The 5947-nt window shown below is 36.9% G+C and overlaps 1 pseudogene; it reads right to left on the reverse strand.

The window, feature by feature from the left end:
- Window positions 1-4575: 4575 nt before the first annotated feature.
- On the reverse strand, window positions 4576-5400 carry LOC150010152 (small ribosomal subunit protein eS6 pseudogene; annotated as a pseudogene).
- Between the last annotated feature and the right edge of the window lie 547 nt (window positions 5401-5947).

Raw genomic sequence — 5947 nt, forward strand, 5'->3', positions numbered from 1 at the left:
ATGGCCAATAGACATATGAAGAGATGCTCAATGTCACTAATCATCAGAGAAATGCAAATGAAAGCCACAGTGAGATATCTCCTCATATCAGCCAGAATGGCCATCATTAATATATCACCAAACAAGTGCTGGCGAGGGTATGGAGAAAACGAAATCCTTTTGCACTGTTGGTGGGAATGCAGACTGGTGCAGCCACTCTGGAAAACAGTATGAATTTATCTCAAAAAATTAGAAATGGAACTGCTTATCACTGAGTGATTTAACTTCTGGGAAATTTATCCAGAGAAACCTGAAACATTAATTTAAAGGAATATAAGCACCCCTGTTTATTACAGGATTATTTTCTAAATGTCCTTGCTTTAAAATACACTTTCAAATCTAATCTGATACTCTTAAACTTTTGAATAGATTTTTATTTCATTTACATTTATTTTAATAATTAATGTGTCAGGTTCAAATGTCTCAACTTGGTATTGGTTGTATATTTACCCTATTTGTTCTTTATTCTGTTACTTTATTCCATATTTTTCCTGGATTATTTGAATATGAATATAATATTTTGTTTTTATATTGACTTTGTAGTGATACCTGTTTGTGTTTTATTTTTAGTAGTTTCTGTTATCTTTAAGTTTAAGCAGTCTACCATCAAATAATAATAAACTATTACATAAAGAGTTTAGAACCTTACAGTAGTATAATTTTATTAACTCTCTTCCCCTTATTTCTCCTTACAGAATTGGGTTTCCATCCTGTATTATTTATCTTCAGACTGAAGTTTTGTTTTGTTTTGTTTTGTTTTTAAGCATTTCTTTAGAAGAGGTCTACTCAACATGAATTCTCTCAATATTTTTCATTCTGCGATGTTCTATATTTTACCTTAATTTTGAGCAATATATATATATATATATATTTTGCCCTGGCTGGTTTAGCTCAGTGGATTGAGCATCGGCCTGCGAGCTAAGTGTCGCTGGTTCGATCTTCCAGTCAGGGTACATCAGAGAAGGAAAACTCTGACTCCAAAAAACCTCCGCTGCCTTGCGGCATACCTCTTCAGGGGAAAGGCTAAGGGAGTAAACCCCGACAGAAAATCCGGAGCCGGAGTCCCTAAGGCGGTTTGACGTTGTAGTCAACACCGGCAACTCCTGCGGCGCACCTGAACCCAAGCTGTATCGACTCCGTCTTTCCCTTGGACCCTTCAGCTGCGAAGAGAGGGGGGGTCTGCTGCATGGGCAACAGCAGACCCTCCATATTACCCTGCCCAGGCTCTGTAGCTTCAGCGTCATCACAAGATGTCGATTCAACACGGGAGGAGACAGATACCATGTCACTCCCGAGTCGGACTGCACAGCCATTCTCGGCGGTGCAGATAGACTCTTGGGAAGCTACACCATCGTCTCTCGAGACGGACGGCTGCCGACGACGACGACGACGACGACGATATATTTTAAGATTTTATTTATTTATTTTTAGAGAGGGGAAGGGAGGGATAAAGAGAGGGAGAGAAATATCAATATCTGGTTGCCTCTTACATGCCCCCAAATGGGCACCTGGCCCGCAACCCAGGCATGTGCCCTGAATGGGAATTGAACTGGTGACCCTTTGGTTTGCAGGCTGGCACTCAATCCACTGAGCCTCACCAGCCAGGGTTTGAACAATATTATTAATAGATATAAAATTTTAGATTAATATTTCTTCCTCCTACCCCACTAAAATTTTATATCCATTGTCTTGTCTTCTTACCTTCACTATTTTGGATAAGTAAGTTATCATTCATACTATTTTTCCCTTGTAGATAGTGTGCCATTTTCTTCCAGGTGCTCTTAACTTCTACCTTTTATCTTTCATTTTTGGCATTTTCACTATGATGTGATTAACTGTGATTTCTTTTCATTTGGTCTCTGGGGTTTGCTGAGATTATTGGATTTGAGAGTTGATATCATTTATCAAGTTATTAAGTCGACTGACATTATCTCTTCTAATATTTCTACTGCCACATTCTCTCTATTTCTTATGGTATTTTAATTAAAAATATGTTGCTAAATTCTTTGATTTTGTACTGCAGATCTCAGATCTGTATTGACTACAACAAAAAGTAGATTAGAGACTGAAATGAATTTTATTTATCCCCAGGAAGAAATGCATTTCTTCCATAGTCAGGCAGCTAAACTGAGATCTGAAAAAAAAAAAAAAGAAAAAAGATCTGTAGTTTAGCAGGTTTTAGTTTGATTCATTTCAACATGGGCTTCAATGTTTTGAGAGTGGGAGATCAGGACTTTTCCGTACAGAAGCTTTAGGTTCTGAGTACTACTGAGCTTCCAGAGACCTTTTGGGACTTCACAGAGAAGCTGCTGACTTTTGGAACTGCGGGATGTCTATCTTTGTATTGTAACCAGCTGCCAGCTATTTCATCTGCTGGGGTGATGTCTTTGCTCTTCTCTTGTTTTCCCTACTTTCGGTACCACAGGGGTTGGTTTTCTTAGCACTGATGCCACACCTTCTACATTGAGTAGGTCTGTAGTCTGTTAAAACCTTGAATGCCTAACAGAAGTTTCTCTTGGCTCACTTACTGGAACTGAGTCTGTATGGCTGAAAACTTGGATGTTCTCAAGAAGTTTCTCTGATATCTTTTACCTTCCCTGGGACTCCCAAAGTGGAATGCTCAGGTTGAGTTTCTTCAACTCAACTTACATCCTATGTCCTCCTGCCTCTGAGGGATACCTGCCCATGGAAGAGGCTTCACATATGTCCGAGGCATAGCTTTCAATTTTCCATCCATGCCCCACTTTTAAAAAGTTTTATTGACATATAATGAGATACACTAAAATGTCTATATTCAAAGTGTGTAATTTGAGAAGTTTCGATATATATATATGTAGGAGTAAAATCATCATCATCACCACAGTCAGAATAATGAATATATTTATTACTCTAAAAGTTTCCTTGTATCCTTTGGGTTTTTCTATCTCATGCCTTTCCTTGGTCCTCTACACCCAACAACTACGTAAAAAAAATTTATTTATTTGTTTGTTTTGTTTATTTATTTATTTTTAGAGAGAGGAGAAAGGAGATAGAGAGGGAGAGAAACACCACTGTGTGGTTGCTTCTCACTTGCACCCCCAGCTGGGGACCTGACATGCAACCTAGTCATGTGCCCTGACTGGGAATCAAACCAGTGACACTTGGCTCACAGGCCGACATTCAATCCACTGAGCCACAGCAGCCAGGGCTTCCGACAACTACTTTTTATTTATTTTTGATCATTCACTATAGATTAGCTTACATTTTATAGAAATTTATATACTTGGAGTCATACAATATGTGTTCTTTATGTTTCATGAGAGTCCAGCCTCTTCACTCAGCTAAATTATTTTAAGACTTATTCATGTTATTAGATGTACAAACAATTCTTTTTTTTTTTAAATTGTTGATTAGTAATCAGTTATGTGGGAATACCAAAATTTATATATTCATCTGAAAATTTGGATTATTTCTAATTTTTGGCTACCACAAATAAATCTGCTCTGAACATCTCTCTATATATTTTATAGACTTGCTGTCATTTTCTTGGAGACTGACTATCATCTATCTATCTATCTATCATCATCTATCTATATCTATCTATTGTTTCATCTGTGTGTTTGTTTATCCTTTTAAGAAACTGACATTGTTTTTCAAAGAGGTTGTACCATTTTACATTCTTACCATAAGTGTATGAAAGTTCCTCCACATTCTCAACAATACCTAATATGGTCAGTGTTTTTAATTGTAGGTGATTTTATAGGTGTAGTTTTAACTTTTTTCCCTGACTAGTAATGTTGAATTTTTTATGTGCTTATTTACTTATTTCTTTGTTAAAGTATCTTTTGCTCATTTTATTATTATTATGTTTATTTTTTTAATATTTAGTTTTAGAGTTATATATTCTGAAAAAAATTAGCAGATATATAATTTAGAAATATTTTATTCAAATTTCTGTTCAAATCTTTTAATTCTTCTAAGAGTGTGTTTTGAGATCAGATGTTCTTAGTTTGATTAAGTTTAATTTTTCATCTTTTTTCTTTATGGATTATACTTTTTTTCTTATGAATTTAATTTTTAATTGTTAATAGTTTGACCAAGCATAGAAAATGAATTCCAGTTACTAGAAAGCCCTTCTTATATTAAACTGAAATCATCTTCTCTTTAATTTCTAGTCATTTATCATAATATTGCTTTCCATGATCACACATAAAATGTAAAATCTGTCTTTGAGAGAATACTCTGATAAGCATTGGGTTATAGGTCTTTAGTTTCTTTTTTCCTCACAGAGTTGTCTCTTCTTGATCCTCAACATCTCTATTTCCCTAAGTTGTACTTCAAATGACATAGTTCCTTCACCTAATCACTGCACTCTTGGGTTGGTTATATTCTTGATTGTCCATGTCTTTCCTAAGATGGGGACTAGAAGCAGCATGATTCTTTAGATCTGTGGATGTGGCAGTGTCCAGAAGAATTCTAGAATTTTCTTTCTTTCTTTCTTTCTTTCTTTCTTTCTTTCTTTCTTTCTTTCTTTCTTTCTTTCTTTCATGTTTGTTCTCATTTGTTTTTTACTCTTAGAAAACCCCATTTTTGACTGGACTCAGACTTAGAGGTAGAAGCTCTCAGAGAGGACAGCCTGCATCTCTTGGCAGTTTGTTCCTGGTGTTTTTCTTTGGCCTCCTTCATCCTCTTAGCTAAAAGTTTAGCATATTCTGCAGTCTCTTTCTTATTTTTCTTAGTACATTGTTTCTTCAGAGCTGTGTGCCAACATTTGTGTTGCAGGACACGTGGAGTAACAAGTCACTGAATCTTAGTTATTTTAGTCCTAGGTTTCTTACTTTCTTTGTTTAGGGGCTTTCTCACAATGTATTGGCAGGCATCATTTGCTTTAGAGAGGTTGAAAAGTTTGAAGATCCTGCTAGCTCTTTTGGGCACCAGGCAATGCGGCACAGTACTATCAGTGAGATCAGGAATATCTTTCTCCCCTTTTTTCACAATGACCAAGTTGAGAACACTGAGGTTGGCATCCACAGTGCAACCCCGAACAGATCTGCGCTTCTGCTCTCCAGTTTGCCTGGATCTGTAACAGGAATGGCCCTTGCTCAACAGCAGGTGGACGCGACCGTGGGTCAAGAGCCCCCGCTTCATGGGGAAATCTTGTTTATCATTCCCACCACTGATTTGAACCACATAACCCTTCCATTCTTCACCTAGAGCATCAGCGGCAACTTCTGTGGCCATACGCTTCTCATAAAAGGTACAAAGTTTGTGTTCATTGTCCATTTCAATGAACTTCTGTCAGCCTGTGGCTGGGAAAGAGATGTTCAGCTTTATCCTGAGGCACCCGACTGCTTCCGAGGTGCCACGAAAAAGAGCTAGCATTTTCTGATTCAGACACTGCCATTACCAGAGTAACTTGAAACTAAATCGCATTTGAACTTGATTAACAATTACTTTTGTCTGTCAATATATCTGTTGATGTTGTTCAAGCACCCATTGTAGGTTAATACAGCGATAAAAGTATAAATCAGGTGTGGTTTCTTTTCTTTTTTTCTTTCTTTCTTTTTTATTTATTTTATTTTTTATTTATTTTTTTTATTTTTATTTTTTGGTTTTTCAATTACAGTTGTCCCATTTTTTCCCCATTGCTCTCCCCCATCCAGCCCACCCCTTCTCCCACAATCATATCCCTCCCCATTGTCCATGTCCATCAGTTGTTTATACATGTTTTTCGACTAAACTCTTCCCTTACTTATCCCCCTTCTCTCCCGTCCCCCTCCCCCCTATTGACTGCTATTCTGCTCTTTGTTCTATTTAGTTCTTTTATTTGTGTTGTTCTTCAGTTTCCTGTATTAGGTGATATCATATGGTATTTTTCTTTCTTTGCCTGGCTTATTTCGCTAAGCATAATTCTCTCTAGTTTCATCCA

The sequence above is a fragment of the Furipterus horrens genome, unplaced genomic scaffold, assembly GCF_987537825.1.
Source record: "Furipterus horrens unplaced genomic scaffold, mFurHor1.1.pri manual_scaffold_5, whole genome shotgun sequence".
In the NCBI taxonomy this organism is placed as follows: domain Eukaryota; kingdom Metazoa; phylum Chordata; class Mammalia; order Chiroptera; family Furipteridae; genus Furipterus; species Furipterus horrens.